Source organism: Halyomorpha halys, unplaced genomic scaffold, assembly GCF_000696795.3.
Source record: "Halyomorpha halys isolate HHAL.00 unplaced genomic scaffold, Hhal_1.1 Scaffold1709.1, whole genome shotgun sequence".
NCBI lineage: Eukaryota > Metazoa > Arthropoda > Insecta > Hemiptera > Pentatomidae > Halyomorpha > Halyomorpha halys.
In genome coordinates, this window is record NW_027112221.1 from 45,290 (window position 1) to 67,293 (window position 22,004).

The following is a 22,004-nucleotide window of genomic DNA, read 5'->3' on the forward strand; positions in this document are numbered from 1 at the left end:
TATAACTTTTTTTAAATGTATTCAGTTGTCAGCATACAGTTATATCCTTGTAGATAATTGTTTTGTTTTTTATGTGCGAAAATGTGATAGATTTATATATGTGTATATTGTTATTTTATATAAAATTTTTTATTTTGTATATTTTACTTTTTACATTTTCGTTAAAGAGGCGAAAAAACTAAAGATGTTTTGGGTTAAGGGCGAAAATATAATCAGATATATAGTTAAATAACGGGGAAAAAAAGGGAAGAATGAAAAGGAAAAAACGATAAAGAAAGAAAAAATAAAAATTATAACTACACTAAAATCTACTGTACTATACCTATATATTATAAGAGTAAAAATAAAAAAAATTGTCTAACTAGATATAATCATGCTGTGAATTTAGCAACCGAAAGAGTTGGGCAGCACAATTTTTTTTAATAAAGATTTTCTCTCTTAAAAAAAAAATCTTTATCTTATCACCATCCGACCCTACATTAGAATAAGTGGTACTAACTAAGAACACAGATAGTTATGCGTTTAAGTAGATGGGAGACTACATCTATACTACGGATAGATTCGTATCTGAAACGTTTTTAAAAATTTAGTTATTGCACTAGTAAATAAAAAAAAAGTATATCTGAGTCATTATCCCAAGTCAAATAAAAATTGGAAACTGGAGTAATGGAAATGTTAAGTTTCGAGGATCATCATGCTGTGACTTGACACTAATGTGATAAATCTGAAAAAAAAAAAACAAAAAAAAAAAAACAGGCCGGATAAAGTCTTTTCCGTAAATACATTTCAGTAGATAATAGCCTATTGTGGAACCATGACGCATACTTTCAAGAAATGTTACGTTAGAGACTCAAATACAAGCTTATATAATAGCTTCTTGTCATGGGCAGTACACCTGAGCTCCACAAAATGTATGCTATTTACAGAAACCATAATAAATTATTTCATGTAACAAACCATTGTATCTTGTGGAAAGAGAAATTCGAAAAAGAGGGTCGCGTGGACAGAAGAAAGAAAATAAAAGCACGCAGAGATAATGAGGGAAAATGAATGATTAAATGCAACAAAAAATTATAATAGTTATTGCTTTGTATAAATTCACATCATAAAAGTTGTAGAACGCAGAAGTCCTGAACTCCTGACGCCAGGAGTATCGGAAGAGGAGTTGACTCTGTTGGAACTCGCCTTGGAGTAACAACTCCGATCAACAATAGAAACTCAACACAGTTCGCGAACTGAGCTTGAGCCGGAAAACCTAAGCTTGAAACTTCAAACAATCAAAGACGTATCACGGTTTTCACATTATAACGGTTCAAGGGACACTTAACATTATTATATATGTTAATTTTAATGTATACATTACAACGGCATATTACAAATGCCTGGTAAGAACATGGGTCTTCGAAGTAATCTTCTCTTCTTTCCTTTTCCTTAATTGCATCAGCATATTTCTATTCCATACGTAATTCCGCACTTCGTGTTTTTGTTTGACTAAGAAATTACGTATTACGTGAAGACTATAAGCTTTTAGTTAACTTTTTAACAATTTCAAGTTTTTAATTCCATTTACATCTACTTTTGAAAAAACAATAAAAACATACATCGTCAATAATCTGTAAAAAAGCGAATTCAATAAACTAGATATTTTGGGCTATTAACGTCAATATTCAGAAAAAAATACGAATTCAAAAAAATACGTATTTTGGACTATTAACGGGAAGCTATTAAGTACAATTCTTACTAACAATATACTTTGTACGTTCATACAGAAAATTGTAAGACAACATGAAACGCAGAAAACTGCTTAGAGCGAAAAGAAAAATACCTAGAAGAGATATATTTGAATTTCAAACGGACCGTTGCCGCTGAAGGTTACTACATTGTCCCTGAACAATGCGAAGGTCCAGTTTTTACGTATAAAAACATGAGCCCAACTCAGAGGAGACAAGGATCTAGACAACAAAGGAAACCTACTAAAAATTTAAAACAGAGTTATGTATTATTCTTATAAGTATAATAAGAGTATGAAATGGGTATATTGATAATTCTTTAAATTTATCTTACTTAAAAACATTTTTCGTGATCACCGTGGAATATTTAATAATAAAAGGTGATTTTCTATATATTCGATGCTATCAATATAGCATATTTTCATGGAAGCTTGGAGAATAAGAATGTTCAGAGTTCAAGATTTAAAAAAATAATATGTATTCGTCGGAATATGTGTGAGAAGGCAGTTTAAATTTATACATCAGCAAAGAAATAAGGAGTAAGCTATACCTAGACCTCATGACCTTACGGTATTGCGGTTTAGCCTAATCAAAATATTTTAAGAGTTAGTTCTATAACTGTTACTAGGGCGTACACCAGTCCGCCTAACTCTAGGTGTATTCCCATTTTACAAATTATATAACTTCTCATTTAATTGTACTACTAGGTTGCTATGGTATTATTTTTTTTCTTCAATATATTGTAAGTAAGAAAAATAAATAAATTTAAAGTCTTTGTGATCACTAAAATATTTTAGTATTAAAGATGGTTAGGGGTGAGGTAACAAGAAAACAAAATAGTTAACAACTATTTATTTTGCGACGTTTCGTCCCACTTGGGCTAAAAAGATACAAAAACAAATAAAAATATTTTGACATAATACGCTAAAATAAAAAAAGTTAATTTAAGTAGGGTTACAATTATATAAATATAAGCTAGAACAAAATAATATACAAATGAAAGAAAAGAATAAATAAACAAGTATCATTATAAAATAGACAATCATGGAAATAAAAAAAAAATACGCAAACTATTAGGTTTATTTGTATATCTCCTTCTTGTATTTCCCGTATTCTAAGTTAAAACCGTTAACAGTTCCCTCTCCATCACTTTATTTACTTACAATATTCAACCAGTTTCGAATTGACCTCAGCAGAGACAGGTGGGTGATCCTAATTTATTACCAATATTATCCTAACTTATTTATTACTATTATCAATATTAATGTACTCATTCTTCCTCGACTTTTATGTAATCTTTAATATTCAGAGCAACATATAAATTGATTTACAAAGCATTATAATAGATCTTATACATGTAACAAATAACAAGAATGATTGGGCTTGGATAGAGCTGAATGGTAGAGGATAATAGATTCTTTAAGTGTATATATATATATATATCTGGTGTAAATATTAATATTTAAATCCAGAGAGATATTGTAGAGTAATACTTGCCATTGTAAGAGTAAAAAAAAAAATGATTTTATAGACTTATTATAACCTACTTCTTTATATTCCGTTTTAATGATTTTATGGACTTATTATAACCTAATTCTTTATTATCCGTCTTTTAGGGTGTTAAATTTTGATTTCTCATTTCTAATTTTCTATTTTAACCTAATCATTTGCGAATTTTTTATATTCATATCATTGCCTACTTTATATTGGTACTATTTTATTTAAAATTTTCTTTCATATATATATATATATATTTTGATTTCACTATATTTATATAATATTAACCCTACTTTAATTTACCTTTTATATTTTATCTTATTAATACAAAATATTTTTAGTTGTTTTTTGTATCTTTTTAGCCCTGATGAAGCTCTACAAAGTTGAACGAAACGTCGTTAAATAAATAGTTGTTAACTATTTTGTTTACTTCTAACCGTACCCCTGACCATCTTCTTCATAAAAAATATTTCAGTCATCATAAGACTTGAAATTTATTTATTCTTTCTGCTTACACTATACTGAATAAAAAAATAATACCATCTGAAACTAGTACAATTAAATGAGAAGTTATATAATTTGTAAAATGGTAATTGGCCTGGAGTTAGGCGGACGGGAGTACGCCTTAGTAATAATTATAGAACTAACTCCTAAAATATTTTGATTAGGCTAAACCGCAATACCGTAAGGATATGAGGTCTAGGTATAGCTTACTCCTTATTTCTTTACTGATATATAAATTTCGACTGCCTTCTACATTTGTGTTAGAGAGTGAATATATGTACAACACAAACAAACACACACATATATGTCTACCAATACATATTATTTTTTTTTTTTTTTTTTTTATGTTATAACTCCAACAGTCTAATTTTCCAAGTTTTCATGAAATTCTTCTATATTTTATATCATAAAATGTTAAAATTACCTTTTTTTACCTGAATTAAAATAAAAATACACTCACATTACCTGAATTATCAATAGACAATTGATATAATAGTATATTAATATAAATTAAATGTATTCTGTTACTGTAGCCATGTGTCAACCTTGTGGATTACCGTTGGTTTTGTAACTCTCTTACTAAGTACTGCCCCCTGACTCTTCGATATGCTACATGTGTTAGATGTTGAAATAATTTTAAAACATTGCTTGATAGTGCTTTTTCTGTTTTAAGTAGGGTAGTAGAAGACAATACCTACTGCAGTTAACTATCGTGCCACGTAAACCTGTCAAACAAAAATATGAGACAGAATAACTTGATAAACGTTTTTTTTTTTTTTTTGCTACTAACCTTGTAGATCTAGCCACCCAAACCAGCCTTCTACACACCTGACTATCTTGGGCTACTGCTTTCCAGTTTGCAGCATGCAGAACTTTCGCATCTTTATTGATTCCATCTATCCATCTGGACCTCTTCCGTGGTCTCTTGCCTACAATACTCGCATTCATTGTTGTGAAGAGGTGTCCTAATGGATATGCTTCGTGCTACTTGTCCCACCCACCTTAACCTCCTATCTTTCATATCATGAAATATTGACTGACCAGTCTCAGCAAGCAGTTCGCTGTTAATTCTTACCCTTCTTGTGTTAAGACTCAGGTCCCAGATTGCTCCTGTACTTAATTTTATTTATTTTTTTAAGTACCCTTAAATATTTATAATAAAAACTTATTGTTCGATTTTAAAGCAGATTAATTTATAAATTTAAATACATATCGCATCTTTAATTATAAAACCTTCTTACACCATGTTTTATCTAAAATAATGTTTTGAATGAACCTTAAAGTTTGTAAATTCATTAACTGATGATAATTCTAAGAATCAATAAAGCGCTTTGACTAGTGAGTTTTTTAAGCACTTCATTGATATTTAAACCAATCAACAGATAATAAATGCTTCATACCTCGAGATTCCTTAAGAACTTTATTTTTAGATAAACAATGGAGTTAGATTTTAATCAGGATGTATTTTGTGAAATAGTGCCTTTCTATGCTGGTTTTACAATGCTTTTTCATATAAACATGTATTCCACGAATTTCATCTGGGTTTTTACGCAACCAATTAATTCCACCGGTAAGCAGAGGTTGACTAAATGTATAATCATGAGTTAATAGTTGGGTATGTAGGAGAATCTCTTTCTTTTTTATTTCTTCATTACATACGTTATTACGTTAATTACACCACATATCATTATTGTTATATTTACTAATTACTCCTTTTAGCTTATATTTCATTTATTATAGTATTTTACTCACATACTTTATTAATTACATGTATTTTCTTTCTCCATTTTTTCATAACTTTAATTTAAAATATTTATTTTTTCAAATGTATTTATTAATTAGATTTTCTCATTGATATTCTTCATATTTTTCTACTTCTTTTGGCTAATATAATTTCATTTCTTTAATGCTGTTATTTTACTTACATAAACGGTTTACTTTCACTAATCATAAACGGTGACCCATCATCATCATCTCACCTCAGCAATAGCACCCATAATCAAAATTAATTTTAACACACTAACATTATTATATAAATATATTTTGGCTTACCCATGTCTCTACTAGCTACTTTATTTTATTTTCCGCAATATATATTATTTTATTTTATCAATAATTATGTTTTTATAATTAAACCCAAATTAATTTATTTTCAATTGTCCAATACATTATCATGTAACAGCAATGCCTGAGAGCAATTCCTCATTATGTATTGTCAGGAACCAAGTCCCTTCAGTAATACCAAGTCTCAAGAGTAAGGCAACGCCGGGATCAAGTCATCATTGGCATTATCAGGAACCTGAGATCGTATATCACATTTTTTTTTTTTTTATCAAATTGTTAAGCCCTGAAAATTTTACGATCACTTGGGAAAGCGGAACCAGGCTTTTTATTTATTAATGGCTGGTAGTCGTGGTAAGTTCAATTTCGAACCCCCACGGCCGCCACACTATTTATATATCCATATTGTTCGTTATTTTCTAATTATTTTGAAATCCCTTTTATTCATTATGATTATCTTCTTTTTGTCCTTAGCCTCGATGAAGGCTTGATATTCTGGCCGAAATGTTGGCACTAATAAATATGTTCTTTAAACTAAGTTATCTTCTTATTCATACACGTATAATCATTTACATTGAAGAAGTTCATACTCCTATCTACACCTGACACATCTACTAGAATTGTACCTAGACACATTACTTTTCTATATAAATAACATAAATAATAAAGATAAGAGGACCCTGAATCGTATAAATTATTCGATTACAAGACCCTTCCTACTACCTTATTTGCTACCCAACGCCATTACTATTTGCCACAGCCTCTTTGAGTTTTATTTAAGCCCTCGAGCTACATATTATTGCTAATATTCACATCCTGCTTCGCCTCTTTCGTTTCATTTCCTTTCTCGGTGTTCTGCCCTAGTTCCAAATCAAATATTCTCCACCGAATCGTGAATATTAGGAAAACAGTATCCGCTCCAATCGTTTCTTCGTCGTCTCATGAATTTTTTATTTATTTATTTATATTTTATAAAAACATCAATAGCACGAAAATCATTGCAAAGCTCAATAGTTTATCGATGACTAAAAGTATTGTCTAAATTTCACACGACCACTATAGATCCTAAATAAACTAATTCTAAGCTTTCTTTTTTGTTATTTATTCATTTGTTTACATATAAGCTTGGCTGTTATGTAGAAAACAAGGCAATTTAAGTCACTTATAAACATAGGAGCGAAATTGCTTAATGAGTAATTATGTATCTAACAGATAATTATTAATCTATTAAATCTGCTGTAAGTCAACCCTGGAGATTGGAGAGCCCTCCTAGCTTCTATAATAGGAGTATTCATGATATTGTGTTAAATGTAAAATTTTTTACCATGTTAAATGTTATAAGTATAGCATTGTGTGCAGCCATATTTAAAGTCATGTTAAATGATAAATGCATAAGAGCTTCTAGCGGATTTTCTGAGCAACTTGTTTAGTAACCTTTCGTTCCAAAACTTCATGTTATTGTTTACTTCTAAGTTTTGACTACAGTAATTTATTACAACATGCCTAAAATAAGTGAAAAGTAGAAGTGTAAAAGTTTAGCTACTGATTGTATTTTTTAAAAAGTCCAAAACGCAAGACAAAAGAAAAAACAAAACACCAACTACGAGTAAGTAACCTAACACGACAACAAATAAAACGGTAATAAGCTCAGCTGGTCTGTTTCGTGACGTCATTCTCCATTTAACAGACCTAGTACCAGACTCTCAGTCATGTTAGACGTTATATCGTTTTAACTTGGTAAAAGAAGGAAATGTTTCTCCAGTTAACACGCTTTAACATGTTAAACTAAAGATCATGAATATCCCTAAGGTACTCTTAAATGGGAGAAAGCCAGAAGGTTGAGCGTGATCTTGAACAATTCAGTTCCTTGTATAACCGTTGTTCAAGAAACAATACTTCCGTAAAAGGTTGGGGTACCCCTGACCTTTCATGGTTTATAACAGATAATCATTAATCTATTAAATCTGCTGTAAGCCAACCCTGGAGATTAGAGAGCCCTCCTAGCCTCTACAAAGAGGGTACTCTTAATTGGGAGAAAACCAGAAAGTTGAGCGTGATCTTCGAACAAAGCAGCTCCTTTTATAACCGCTGTTCAAGAAACAATACATCCTTAAAAAGTTGGGGTACCCCTTACCTATCATGGTTTATTGCAGGAATGAGTTTTTTTGTTGTTTTTTTTTTTTATAGCAGGAATAGGTTTTTTTTGTTGTTTTTTTATAGTAGGAATAGGATTATTTTGTTTTATGGTAAGGAAAAAATAAGGAAACTACAATACGGGTATTCATGAAGTTTTGTTAAATTTAAAATGTTTTAACATGCTAAATGTTATAAGTATACGATTTTGATCAGCCTAATTTAAAATCCATGTAAAAAATAAATGTAGAAGAGATCAAGCGGTTTTTCAGGGCAACTTGTTTTCTAACCTTGTAATCACTATGGGATAAAATCACCAACAATCTCGTCACAGTTTTCCTCGACTTCACTTGTTTCTAGTTTCATTTTCTAGTTGTATTTTTTTCCATCACATTAAAATTATCCTTATCCATAACTTTATTAGGGTTTAAAAACGTCCAACCCAAACCAAAAAGGAGCTACCAGCAATTGACCTATCAAAATGACAACAAACAAATGGTATGGAGCTCAGCTAGTCTGCTACATGACGTCGTTCCCTACTTACCATACCTATTACTCTAGACCATGCTAAAGGTTATATCATTTTAACATGCTAATAGAAGGAAATATTTCTCCAGTTAAAACACTTTAACACGTTTAACTTAAGATCAGAAATACTCCAAATATAAGATTTCGAAACATTGCCAAATATAGAGGTTATCAAAATATAAATCGGAGCGACATTGTTAAAATTACGATTTTTTTCTCCTCCTAGTTAAATTTAACGCCTGCTAAGTTCTATGGTATATAATCAAAACTAACAGTTAATGTTTGCAATTACTTTATTATCTGGTAAATACTTACTCGTCAAAAATATGCCGTATCCAATCAGAAACTCTTGCAGGTTTAAAAAGTCAAGAATCTCCTCTATCTGTGACAAAAAAATTCAAATTAATTTTACCATAACCTCTTCCTGGGAAAAAAAATTACAAAGTTTAAATCCATGTTATTTTAACCTAATAAACACATAAAGACACAGTTAACAACATAAAATAAAAATAGACAAAATATAAACAACAGAATGACCACATGCTAGGAAGCAAAAAAAAAAATCGGACATGTGGGGAAACCTAAACAAAGCTTACCTTCATTTCAAAACCGATTCAGTCCTTCCCTAAACCTGGAGATGTTAGTATCATAATGTAGAATAGACTGCAGTTGAGAATGGTAAGTAATGTTTGTATTAAACCATATTTTTATTGTAATATTTATTTATCAGAGATTGCACTAAGTAGTTGAAGTTTTGTTGAAATTATTTGAAGAGAATGTTAGTTCTAAAAAACTGTTTTTCTCCATTGTAGGGCATGACTAAGCACACAATAAAGTTTCGAAACATCGCCTAAAGATGGATTATTACAAAGTTATATTATTGACTGATTCTCAAGACCCTTAAAAAAAAAATATATATATATATGATATTATAAAATAAATATATTCATGTAATACAAGTTGAAATCTGGAATCAAAAGTCAAACTATATACATTATTCGTATTTATTTTTTAAACTCTCTGGTATTTTAATTCATAACGATTGGGTCGAAAGGGTAAGACAGTATACTCTTAACTGCCGTGTACACTAGCATCTATAAAGTGGATGCCTCAACCTTCAATCGGTTGAGATATTTCATTTTTCTCTCATCATCTCTTCCCATCTATATCGCCTTCGATGTATAGACCGATTCCTGGTACCATAGAAGCGGAATAATACCACTGAGACATGTCATTAGAATTTATTCCCTTTAAATCACGTTCTCGAATAAGGGGAGTGCAATTTAGAAAGACATCATCGTAGATATATTCAGAATTGAAATATTCTTAAGAAGATAGAGAGAAGTTATTCCTATTTCTAATGATCGTATTCAACATCATATAATTGTTTGTTAACCATTATCTAGTTAAAAAAAGTATATAAGCAAGGACTGAGATAAAAGATGAATATATAGTAATGTTATGCATATTGTAATATAGGGAGCGGTCAAAAAAACAAAAAAATAGTTAACAACTATTTATTTGCCGACGTTATTGCCCCACTCTGCAGAGTTTCATCAGGGCTGTTTGTTCTAGTTGAGAGCTTTTAAACAATTTTTGACCATATTCTTCATAATTTGAAATAAAATGGTCAATTGTTTTCACCTCCTTTAGTTTAATTTTCAATCCTCTCTAAGATTTTTTATTTTTTATAAAACTTTTTATTTATTGATAGATATTAGAATCTGCCATCTATTAGATATTACAATCTACCTGAGGACAATAGTTAATAGTGATGAATGATCTCATACATACTGAAATAAATAAATGAATGAAAAAAAAACACTTAAAATATATACAAACAGGAGAATAAACAAAATGAACATAATCAAACTATGTGTATGAAAAATAAATAAATAAAATAACATAATGATAAAACAATATAGTCTCTAGTCACATTTACACCTTTTATTCATTGGCTGTTATCTGGTTTTTTGTTCATAGCCCTGATGAAGGCTTGGAACACTGGCCAAAACGTTGGCACTAATAAATTAGTTTTTATTTATTTGTGCTCTTCAGTGACCGCACCCCCAACCATCTTCTCCTTATATTATATGTATTATCCACTGTCAACAATCTTCTCAATATTCAACTTTAAATGATGCCCCATAAGGTTTTCTTGTGTAAGTAGGTAGTTTTAACTATAAGGAGCACCGAATGAAAAATTATTTATTTTTTTTAGATAGTATTTTAGATTAATAAGTGGAAAAGATCGTCGGGGGTGCGGTCAGTAAAAAAATACAAATAAACAAAAATTTATTTATTTGTGCCGACGTTTCGACCTAAGTTTCAGGTCGTCATCAGTGTGTTGTCGGCAGTGACTCTGGGTAAGCGTCGGCTCGAATAAATAAATATTTGAAAAAGTCACTATTTTTTATTTCCCCAACTTACACTTAGCGGACTCAATTTTGACTCTTACATAGTTTTCATTATATAGTAATAAAAAAAATTGGGGTAAAACTGACTTTTTTTTTCCAGCTGGCTCTTGTAAAATTAACTAACAAAACTAATAAGTATTTTACTACTCAGGGGTTCTTGTAAGCCGAAGTCGATCAAACGCTTTAGTGGTATCCAAGAATACATAGCTTATTTTGTACCGTAATATTAATATAATTACCTTAGTGTGAAGTATAATTAAAGGTTAGTTTATTTATCTCAAAATATCCTTCTGTTAATTCAAAGCTAAGAGCCTTATTGTCGGTAAAACAAAGGCATTCAATTAACAGATTAAACTCGAGTTAATATTTGCAAACTAAATCAAAGTTATCAGCGGATCAACTTGCTCTTCCCTTCAAAATAATAGACTCGCCGTCAGTTCAAGTCTTTTGTCCTATGAGTAATTAAAGAAGGGAATCGTTCAACTATATTTGCTTTCTAAAATCATTAATTAATTCCTTTTATAATAATTTGTTAATCCTAATAATAATAATAATAATAATAATAAAATTAGCGTTAATATAATAGTAGAGTTGGGCAACAATGAAACTAAAAGCTAAAATTGCCATGGATAGGATATTTATTTATCAATGATTCATTCATGAAAAAGGGTCATATCCATGGGAATTTTAACAATTAGTTTCAACTATAGCTAATTTTTACCCATCTCTCTATAATAGTAGGGATGTGGATTTTACCCATCAATAGCCTAAATCTCATTGATAGATTCCATTGTTAGGTTAGTGTCGACTTTGGAAACTTATAATAATAATAATAATGAAAGCTTAGCGAACCCGAAGGTTCGATACCGATGTCACCAATCGTTCGTTGTATATATCTGTCCAGCGACGCCCCTCCAAACCCTAAATTTACATTAGTCTTGACGCAATCATGATATTATTTTTTTCGTCAATTATTTTTTTCATCTGTCTAAAATAGATTTCTAAATATTTTTTTTATATTTTTGTATACATACATGTTCTAGTATGCAGGTACATCCCTACACTCCTAAGGGCTATACAATTTGTATCATTTAACATTTGATTTTCACCGGGTATGAAGTATGAGGTAATGAAGTATGAGTAATGATTCTGATAATTTAATAATACATTTTTTTCCAATTTATTTAATGATGTTTTAATAAATAAAATTTTATCTATTTTAGTCTCAAATAAATAAATTAAATGATTGGAGAAGTTTATCGGAGGGTGAGGTCAGCAAAGAACAACATTCTTTGCCTATAAAATAAATAAATATTGTTTTGTTTATTTATGTTGTTCTTTGCTGACCGCACCCACCGACAAACTTCTCCAATCATTTAAGTTATTTATTTGAGACTAAAATAGATAAAATTTTATTTATTAAAACATCATTAAATTGTTTGGAATTGTTGAAAATCATATGTGTAATAAAAGTTGCTTGTAATAAATTGTCCCTGAGGATAGCCGAATTGGCTGAAACGTCGGACTTATAAATAGAATAAAAATATTTTGAGACTAAAATGGATAATATTTAATTTCTTTAAACAATATTAACCAGTCCCAAACAAGTGTTCAGATTACAAATAAATTATTTAATGATATTTAGAACTGTAATTACACAAAAATACATTTAGTAAATATGACGTCAGACCATAATGGAGTAATACAGGCATGCACAAAAACTACCCATTGGTAGCTCTATAACAATAGTTCTACATTAGAAGGTCTAGAGGCCATCTTCTTTTCAAGCACCTCGGAGGATTGTCAGCAATGTTAGATACTAGTTGGTTTGGGTGGTTGGGAAGTTTATAATGGAATGATTGATATCTGGTTCGAGTTAGGTCGGATAAGGAACATTGAGGTCTTTGTGGATGACTTTATTTGTGACGAAGTAAGGATTGGATACGAGAGAAATTCGAAGGTTTAGTGAAGCCCCAAAGCTCAACTCCATACGTCCAGATAGGCCATATTATAATTGTGTAGATCAGTGTTTTGTAATGAATTGGAAGTTTAGACCGTTTATCCATAACGTGCTATAATAATCGAAATCGACGTGCAGTTTCCTGTCTTTCCAGTCTTGTGCGGGAATCCCAGGTTCTAAAAATACAAATTCATGGTCGCATTCATCAAAAATAGTTGAACACTATTACCATTAAAATACGAAATGATAATCTAGGATTAGAAGATTTTTTTTTTCAAACAACTTTAAACAAGTCAAAGTGTTCCAAAAATTACCTGATGAGCAACGTTTAAAAAGTAGGGAAAATAAATTTTGCTATATTGTGGTATCAAGAGACCAATTTATCAAAAAGCACGTTTACGAAAATCTCATTTACCAGCAGTTTAAAGTGTGATAGCCTATAACATAGAAACTCTAACTACCCGCAGACTAAAATTCTAATTTATACAAGACGTTAGGACGCAAACTCATTTAATTTATTCGAATTAATAAATTAACAACTAACAGATTTCATTTCATTTTTATGTAATTATTTTTTAAATCTTTATGTTAGATATTTATTTTATAATTATCAGTTGTTTTCGTAGGTTATTGATTCATAGGTTATTTATTATCTTCACAGCCCACGACTTCCATAAGGCGAGCGAGGAGAGCACTCGAAGAGATAGGATGAACATTAAGGCGATTAGTTCGGGCATACAGAGTGAAACAATATTACTAAGTGGGCGGTCTGTTTCGAAACAATGGATTCGAAAGGTCAAATCGCCTACGAGGTGGGATCTTTTGATACCAATAACAAAAGGGAAGGAATTAAAAATTATTAAAAATACATTAACATTAATACATCAAAGAGGCTTTGAAATCGTTATATCGCTCTAGAAAAGTTTCAGAGAAAGAAACACTTAGGGTAAGAGCAAAGCGCTGGAACATGAAAAGCCTTAAAAGTTTTTGAACAAATTACGAAAAAGACTCTAGAGGAGTAAAAGATGAAATTATTTTATACGCTAAGATTTAATACGCCTCATAGTTGAAATATATTATATTATTCCAATCAAATTACACTCGAGCATAACATAAAAAAAAAAAAAAAAGAAAAAAAAGCCCGTTTTATTTTTTCGAGGGGAAAAAAAAGAGGTGAAATACATTTGATTGGTAGGGAAAGTATGAAAAAAAATAAAGTATAGAAAAAACAACCAACATGAAAAAAAAAAAAATCATATACTATTATTATATATGAGGGCAAGCCAATATTTTTAACTTTGAGAAATTTAGTTATATTTTTGTTTATGTTGATAGCACTGTCGTTTTGCGTTGATGACGCATGCTTTGTTTATTTGTTGTAGTTCTAAGCTGCTAGATTAGTTTCCTTATCGCTGCCGTGCTGTTAATAATGGCGGCTCCGCTTTCTGTTTGCACCAAAGAAGAGCAACATTCAGCGATCCGTTTTTGTGGTCGGAAGGCGAATCAGGGGCCGAATTCGATGGAAATTCATTCGGTACAGTACGGGAACAGTGTTTTGCCACAACGGAGTGTCTACGAATAGATTAAAAAATTCAAAAATGGTCGCACAAGTGTAACGCACCATAAATAGGACCGTTTATCACCACAATTGTAGAGCTGGCTCCTCCATATAGTCCCCTTCCGACTATCACTTGTTCGGTCCACTCAAAAAGGCATTAAGGGCCCGTCGATTTACCTCGGACGAAGCAATGAAAGAAGCGGTGCATTCCTTGCTCGCAGCTCAACCAAAAACCTCCTTTTAAGAGGGCATCGTGAAGCTTGTAGAAGAACCAGGTGCGTTGAAAAGCAAGGGGACTATGTCGAAAAATGATGTACTTGTAAGTTTCCTATTTGATTACAATAAAATTTTATAACTATATTACGGATAATAATTGACTTTCCCTCGTATTGTTTACTTGACTATGAGTATATTTGCTGTTTCTGATGGATTTAGGAAATTGGATGAAGCAGCAAGAAAAATGGGGCTTGACCAAATACATGTTCACGGAAGAAATCCCCAGGACCGGTGATGAAATCAGGATCGGAGAATATACTTTTGGAAAAATTTCCGAGTTTGTGTATCTTGGATCGCTCATAACCCAAGACAAAGTTGTGGACTCCGAAATTAAACGAAGAGTCCTATGTGCCAACCGCTGTTATTATAGCCTCAGTCCCTATTTTAGGAGCCGTGCCTTGTCCAAAGGACACCAAAATATATCTGTATACCACAACTATTCGACCAATTCTTCTGTATGGTTCGATTTTCAAGGCTGGTGAGCACAACTTAATGGTCTTGGAGAGGAAGATTCTCCGTTAAACATTTGGAGCTGTCAAGGTTGACCAGATATGGAGACGTCGAACAAACTAGGAGCTCAAAGTTTTATATAAGGAACCAGACGTCCAGTTTGTGTGGCTCAGTAGATTGAGATGGGCAGGGCATGTTGCTCGGATGGCTGAGAGTGATCTGCCAAGGAAAATAGTGACCGAAGTACGACATCGAGCAAGACCACGATGGGAGTGAGGAACTGCATGGCGGCCGCACCGTAATGATTGGTGGAGGCTGTTGCAGGAGGCCAGGAGTCGACATCGAGTTGTGGAGCCGAGTTAATTATAATAATAGTGCGTATATTTAGTACAATTTAAAAAAAAAAAATTGCCTAAATAGATTTAAGTATGTCGTGTAGCTAGCAACCCAATAAAGTTGGCCAGCTTTTTCAAAAAGTTTTTTCTCTTCAGCACCTCCATAACAATTCGTGCATATAATAGTACAAGAGGTGGGAAGAAAAAAAGACAGATATTTTACCCCAATTTTTTATTAAATTAATGAAAATTATGTATAATTACTAGTCAAAATTGACGAGTCTGCCAAGCATAGGTAGGGGGAATAAAAAATGGCGGTAGTTTCAAAACGTTAAAAAAACTTATTTTTTATTCGGAGCTCCATATCTTTAAAATTGCAAACAATATTAGAAAATCTAAGGGAACTTTATTTAAAGCGGTGTAAATTTTCTGAAATATTAGCCCTAATAGAAGTTATTTATGTTCAATGGTTCTCGAGATATAGCTTTTTAAAAAGCAACATTTCATAAAAATGTACTGAAAGATTAGTAGTTAGTAGATTTATTTTGAGAAATCTATATTTCAGGAACTATGTGACGTATCGATGTCTGTTAGCACTCAAGCGATTAGTGGATTTCATGGATGGAATTAGTGTTGAGATTTCACGTTGAGAATCCATTAGCGGTTGAGAGTTTCCGAACACGAAACTAATTCCATCGATGGAATCTATCGATGATATTTAGGCTTTAAAAAAAATACTTATGGGTAAAATCCAAGTCCCTTCTATTAATACTATCAATTTCTCATTTTCGATCAATATTATATTAATGACTGATTATTCAGTTATGAGATATTCAACAGTAAACATAATTAGATTTTCTTCTATTACATTTCCAAATAAATATCAAGACTACAAGGGTTCCTCGCTGTGGTAGCGGTTCCAATGAAATGCCCCTGACAGCCCTGGCATTCAATAGGAGATGCCGAACCTTGTCACATCGGATTCCTCCCCATTGGGTTCACATCTAATGGGACAATGGAGGCAGCTATTTGTATCTCAATCAGCTACTGGCAAACATAATTTGGAGTATAATTTAAAAATGGTATAAATATTTTAAGTTAATTTAAGTGAAAGAAGTGAAAATGTAGAAACAAGTTAAATTAAGAAGTAGTAGTTATCATGATATTTACTAAAATAAATTGATTTATAGTTGTTTGGACAAATTTAAATGTGCCAAATTTATATTTATATGCGAATATTTTATAAACTACTACCCCTACGAATATAAGTATCTGTTTTTAATGTTTCGCTGTTAAATGGGTAATCGCTTTTAAAAAAAGAAAGATTTCCAATTTATCAGGAAAGTCAAAAATTTAGAAAAAAATCTGATTATTTAGGGAAGATTAGGAACCTCTGGATTGACCGATTTAAGTTTTTAATGCACTATGTTAATGTTAGTGCCATTAAAATGGCAGAGATTCTGGCTAAAATGTTTCTGGCCAGTTTTGCCAGAATCTCTGCCGAAAGCTCCCTGATGAAGATCTGAAACTAATGTCGAAACGTTGGCACGAATAAATAATTTTTTGTTTATTTGTGTTTTTTCTTTTTGCTGACCGCCTCCCCCCCCCCAACCATCTTCTCCACTTATTAATTTACGGTCAACTATCTACACCTCATAATAAATATATTACAATAGAAAGTTAAATGTTTATATGAATAATCACACAAGAATCTAACAAAGAAAGAAAAACGAAACAATATAGATTGAATAAAATAGGTTTGAATGATTCAAGCTCTGAGGAATCTTGAATGAGACCTTCATCAGAGCCCTCAGTTCATTACCTTTCTTATTCGAGTTCTCTTGAGCCGCAGGAGTTGACTGATGGACTTTGTTCCATATACCGAAGAACTGAAGAAATGGCACCCGAAGAGACAATGGAGGGATCAAGCCAAGCCATTTGTCTCCCTTCGGGATGAGGGTACCATTGAGTCGGGTTTGCTTAATTGCCTCGCAAACAAATAAAATTTAGAGACCCTCTTAGCAGCTAAGCCTCTTAAGATAGAATGCCTGCGTAAATTGTAAGCAATCCTTACGCTAACTAGGTTTTTACAAGAATAGATTCTTTCACCATAAAAAAAAATATTATTATCATAATTCTTATTAAATGAGGTTTTAAAATCAGTAATTCAATAGGTCTGTTCCAACAACCACCTCTAACTGTCCTGCGTAGTAATGAGTTTTCCATCCCCAAAAATGTACTGCGCATGCTCCTTAGAGTTGAGGACAGTCAAGTGGTTATTGGAACAGACTTAATAACGCGACCTCAACGCGACAGGTAGGACTTGATGCTTCTCTATTTATCTTACATTTTTTTATTATAATCAAATTTATATTGGATTTATTTTTTTAATAGTGTAATCAATTTCCAGATAAATAAATTAATTAAATACCGTAATAAATAAAAAACATTATACGTATCATTTGATATAAAATTTAGAGAAATAATTAAGGTTAAGTGATCTTTAAGCTATTATGATATAATAAAGTGAAGTTTTAATTAATTCCATTTTACCATTGATGTGGTTGTTAATGATCTCATTGCCAGAAATCTGTTTGGCCAGGGTGATGGGTGTAAAAATTTTGTGTTTAACTTTTTCTTGAATTTGAAGTTTTAGTTAAGTGAAAATTAGGAACATTCAGATTTAAAATTAAACTTAAGCCCTTTGCATTCGGCATTGTTCGGACGTCACACAGCAACTTTTTACGTGAAAACGTTCCCTGAAATCGTGATATTATATTGTACAAGTTTAGAACCAAGTAAGGCATTGTATTGAGTATTTATTTCAAAGGGAGATAGTCCGGGCGGCGGTCAATAAAGTTATCAAAATAGAAAAAAAAATTATTTATTCTTGACTATAATTATTAACTATAGCTCATTAAACTAGCTTTAATTTGAGTGCTAGCAGACATCTGTAAGTCAAATGGTTTTTGAGATATAGATTTTTCAAAATAAATTCATCTTTCAGTACGTTCAGTACAACATTTTTATGAAATATTGGTTTTTAAAACGCTATAACTCAAGAACTATTGAACGTAAATTGCTCTATTAGGGCTTACAGTTTAGCAAATTTACTCTACTTTAAATGATGTTCTTTTAGATTTTATATTGTTGTTGATAGTTTTAAAAGTATAGAGCTCCGAATGAAAAATTAATTATTTTTAACGTTTTTATAAAGCTACCATTTTTTACTCCCCCTACGTATAATTGGCAGACTCATCAATTTTAACTAGTAAATTATACATAATTGTCATTAAAGTAATCAAAAATTGGGGTGAAACAACTGACTTTTTTCTTCTCTTGGGCTCTTGTACTATACATTGTCCCTTCAGAAACTACAACCGAGCGTTTGAGCTTTATCAATATCCAGCAAAGTCTAGAATATATTATATCATATAATACATTTTATACTATAATAACCCTTTGCACTCGGTTGTAGCCTCTGAGGAGACAATTTAGGTGACATACTCTTGACTTCAGGTCATCCTTTATCTTTGACTGGGACTGTTTCTTATTGATTCTTGTTTTGCTTTGAAAGCAAATATATTGACAAATCTGTTCCGACTTGCGTTGCAATCTGTTGGGTTGGATTCTTGTAAATATTTTGAATTAATTATATATGACCCATTCTGATCTATTACATGTTGCCATCTTTCAGGCAATTTTTAATTTCGTCCTCCCAGAACTTCTCAGATTTTTGCGCAATGAGCTCCTCTATGTGCGTTTTGCAGTCCTCGAACGAATTAAAGTGTTTCCCGTTTAGAGAGTTTTGAAGAGCCCGAAATAAGTGAAAATCTGTTGGAACTAGGTCTGGCGAATAAGGTGGGTGGGGGAACATCCCAACCAAACTCCAATATTTTCAGCGGGGTCTGCAAGGAAAAGTGAGGACGGACATTATCGTGATGGGAAACTATGCATTTGCGATTATGAGACTCAAATGATTTGAGACACTTGCATGAGATATTTTCAGCGTTTCTGTGATATCTCGTGTCTGTGACCAATGCTTGAATTTGGTCATCATCAACAGTTTAAGGACGACCCGAGGGCTTTGCGTCTTCCAAGTCAAAATTTCCGGTTCTGAACCGAGCAAACCACTTACAGACGGTGCTTTCTTCTAAGGTATCATCGCTATACACACCGCAAAATTTGTTAACCATCTGTGCAGCGCATTTTCCTTTTCGGAAATATAAAAATCATTAAATGACGAAAATGTATTTTTTTTTCTCTTCCATTTTGAGCAAGCAAAATACCACTTAAAGATAAGGAATCTCGGTCGATCCATAAAAGAACCTTAACTAATCCTTTTTTCGAATATGTAAACATAATTGACCAAGTAAACATGGTTTTATAAACACAGAGAGGATTAAATTGAAATATTGAAAAACGTTACGAACTTATTTTACAACCTATGTTTAGGAACGCAGTATCTTCCAAAAAGTCACTGTTGAGATTTGATAATCATTGTTTGGGGAAAATTTCCCCCTCACATTTGAATAGAATTCAAGATGAATATGAAAATGCTGCCATCAAATGGGAGAAAAAATAAGTAACCTAAGCACCCCTTGAGAGTGAAGAGGTAACACAGGCTGTCTAGGGCAACTGGTAGTCAACTATTTCTCAGGATGAGGGGATAGGTTAACCAACACCGTCAAGCAGGGAACAAAATCAGGATGAGAGAACTAAAGAACACGCCCTTTAAGCAGAAGAACAAGTCCTCACTATAAATCAACAGCAAGTAATTGTAATCTATCAAAATTAATATCTAACACAATAATAAAAATTGTAATCACTTTGGCAAACTATAATCTATTGTCATTAATCAACCAAAATAGATGAACTGTATTCTGTTCATAGTTATCATTTATAAATACAGTCAGTCCACTACATTATTTAAACCAGCCATACCAGCATATAAAAATTAATTTGGGTAATATCCCCCAACGTTTACTCCGGGAAATACCTAAACTCAACAATCATTGTGTTCAGAAAAAAAATCTGCCTCAATGTTAAGTTTGTTGTGAAAGAGTTATTGCAACAATTTTCTTTACTTTAATGTTTTAAAATGCAACATATTTGGTCCTAGAATGGGATTAACTTATGATAAATTTAGCAGTGATTTATGACTTTTCATAACAGAGGAAATGTGTATTGGATCACTATCGGCCTATTTTCATGAATTTAATCACGTCCATTATTAAGTTTTTGGTTTGAGAGTGGATAGTTTTACCTCTGCCCAGTTTACTTGAGGTGGTAAACTGAATGAAAAATAGTTTTAATATTATATTCTAGACTTCGCTGAATATTGCTAAAGTAATGCCTTATGAAAAATATTTAAACAATGAACATTAAAACGAACGAAACAAATTTTCTTTTATATCAATAACGAGTCTTAACCGTAGACACTATAAATATAAACGGGTCCGGAGGATGCAGACGGTACTCGAACCTTGAGGTAAAAGTTTAATTGGAGACGAAGAAAGGCGACGACAGATCAACAGGTACCGGTAGAGGAGGAGGTGAGCAAGTAATTAGATCCCGCCGAGTCTGGAGCTGACCTGGAGTGCTCGGCCAATTAGACTCCTTGATGGCTCCAGCATTGTGCCCTCTCTCCTTCCACTTCTTCTTCAGCATGGAGTCACATCTCCTTCAAGAATACCTATTACTGGGAGTAATTTAGGCTGGAGCGTCCCATGATATATTTGAATTTTTAGCACAAGGAATATTTGGATATCCAGTCAGTTCAACATCCAGTTAGGTCCATGAAGCCACCTTATGGTGTATGGAGAAAACCAAATGAAGCGAGAGTGGGGAAACTACGCGGAGCGACATCATAATAATGATAGCTTATTTATTATTTCCATTAGCTGTTGCGGACAGAAGCCAACGTCTAAAGGAATATCCCAACGCTGTAAATACCAGGTTTTCCTTGTTTGGGTTATCGTTAATGAAAAATTATAAGAAAATAAAATTCTGTAAATGTATTAAAGGAAAAAATATATATAATCATTAATAGTATAAACAAGGTATATATATTGGGTTAGTAAACTAAAATGAAACAATAAAGCTTCATAACAATATCAAAAATAACGAAAATATAAATTGAATAGAAAATAGTTGACCGTAGATTACTGATCGGAGAAGATGGCGGTGCGGTCAGCAAAGAAGAACATAAATAAACAAAAAAATATTTATTTATGCCAACGTTTTGACCTGAGTTTCAGATCTTCATCAGAGCTATAGAAAAGAAGAGATAACACCAACATTTAGAGAAACATAAAATTGAAAAGAAATATTATACAAACAAATTTGGAATTCTACAAAATATTGAAGTGAATCATAAATAATAAAAAATTGATAATTGATAATTGAATAATAAAAAATAATTGATTGATAATCATGGAATTAGACAGTAGCAGATTGATAAGAGTGAAAGATGAAGTATATTATTATGTAGGTAAGAAGGTAATGTATAATATAACATATGTAAGTAATAATAATAATAATAATAATAATAAT

The 22,004-nt window shown here is 31.8% G+C and overlaps 1 protein-coding gene and 1 long non-coding RNA gene across 5 annotated transcripts in view; one reads left to right on the forward strand and one right to left on the reverse strand.

Annotated features, from left to right (window-relative positions):
- Positions 1-22,004, reverse strand: part of LOC106690419 (uncharacterized) — a 105,610-nt gene that overhangs the window by 31,244 nt on the left and 52,362 nt on the right. For all 3 annotated transcript variants that reach the window (XR_001344600.2, XR_010844167.1, XR_010844166.1), the window contains one exon: positions 8,769-8,835. This is a non-coding gene — a long non-coding RNA (uncharacterized lncRNA). The remainder of the gene's footprint in view (positions 1-8,768; positions 8,836-22,004) is intronic.
- LOC106690416 (Tyrosine decarboxylase 2) overlaps positions 1-22,004 on the forward strand; it is a 78,475-nt gene that overhangs the window by 31,231 nt on the left and 25,240 nt on the right. Inside the window, exon 1 of one of the 2 annotated variants that reach the window (XM_014435857.3) lies at positions 9,045-9,131. The exons of the other annotated variant lie outside the window; for it this stretch is intronic. The gene's annotated coding sequence lies outside the window, so the exon portion shown is untranslated. Of the gene's footprint in view, positions 1-9,044; positions 9,132-22,004 lie in introns of those variants that run through there. 2 annotated transcript variants of the gene reach the window in all.